Genomic DNA, 1284 nt, shown 5'->3' on the forward strand with positions numbered 1-1284 from the left:
TATGTCAGGGTTTTTTTTTTTTTGGGGGGTTTTTGTTTTCTACCCTCAATGGTCTTCTCTTCAACAGCGAAGGACAGCGTTCTGCTTTACAGACCAAAATCCAGAGAATATACAACAAAGGGACATGCAGCACCGTGGTCCACTGCATCATTCACTATCTTCTTGTAAATACAGTTAGAAAATTATAAATATGAATATATATTTACACTGTACTCTTATTTTTATTACCATAATTGATTTATTTTCTTTTGTACAAGGACGCTTTTGTTTGATCCATTTTTGAATATAGTCTGTAGGGGCAGTTGTTACATGAAAATTTCTTAAATTGCTGAGGATTACAAGGCCAGTTTTTTTTTTTTTTGTTCCTGTATCACAACTTTTGATTCCCCTAAATTTATTGCATAATCATCAAGGGAAAAATATATATTGGTTTTTCTATTTTTAACTTCTAAGTGCTTTTCATGACACAAAACGGCAATACAGTGTAACTCAGTGTTTGGGATTTCTCTCCAGCAGAAGTGCTAGATTTATGATTTTTGTGTGTGTGTGTATGTGTGTGCGAGCGACTGTGTTCGTGTCTTGTGTGCGTGCGTATGGCGCGAGTGTATGCGAGCGATGAAAACAGCAGGATGTATGAAAAATTTTATGTCATTCAGAATTGTTCATTCATGTCAAGGATGGTCCCTAAATGTTCCTGGTTGTACGCCCTTCTTGTTTTAAAACCCTCCAGAGTAGTTTGATCCAATCAACGTCATGCACTTTCACTGTGCATGCCTACCGTGTGATGAACTTATCTTCTACTGTAAATGCTTTAACAGGAGTTACATCTGCTGCCATATAATTTTCTGATGAAGGGTTGCAGAAAACACGTATGTCATCGTAAAAGGATTACATTAAATAAAATACTATCGGAAAACAAACCGCCAAAGCTTTCAGAGTTTGAACTGAACTCCATAAACGGGTCTATAAATATCGAAATTTTCATGTTTGTGATGTAAATCATGTTTACAGAGATGGAGCGATGGCCACTTCAATCTCCCACCCATTTAACACGGGTTGCTGGGGGCTGATTAGATATGATAATGCGCTGCTGACATCAGAAGAAATGTTGGCGAGAGCGGAGAGCCGCAGCCGGCAGTAAACATGTAATTTATGGCCGTGTGAATGGCTTGGCAAGTGCTGGTGCTACACTTCCATCCATCAGCCCCACCAACCTTGATGCCCGTGTCTGACTCTGGCTTCCTGCCATTGGCTGATGCATCACCTGGATTGCAGTCTCCACGC

Source organism: Scomber scombrus, chromosome 4 (genome assembly GCF_963691925.1).
Source record: "Scomber scombrus chromosome 4, fScoSco1.1, whole genome shotgun sequence".
Taxonomy (NCBI): domain Eukaryota; kingdom Metazoa; phylum Chordata; class Actinopteri; order Scombriformes; family Scombridae; genus Scomber; species Scomber scombrus.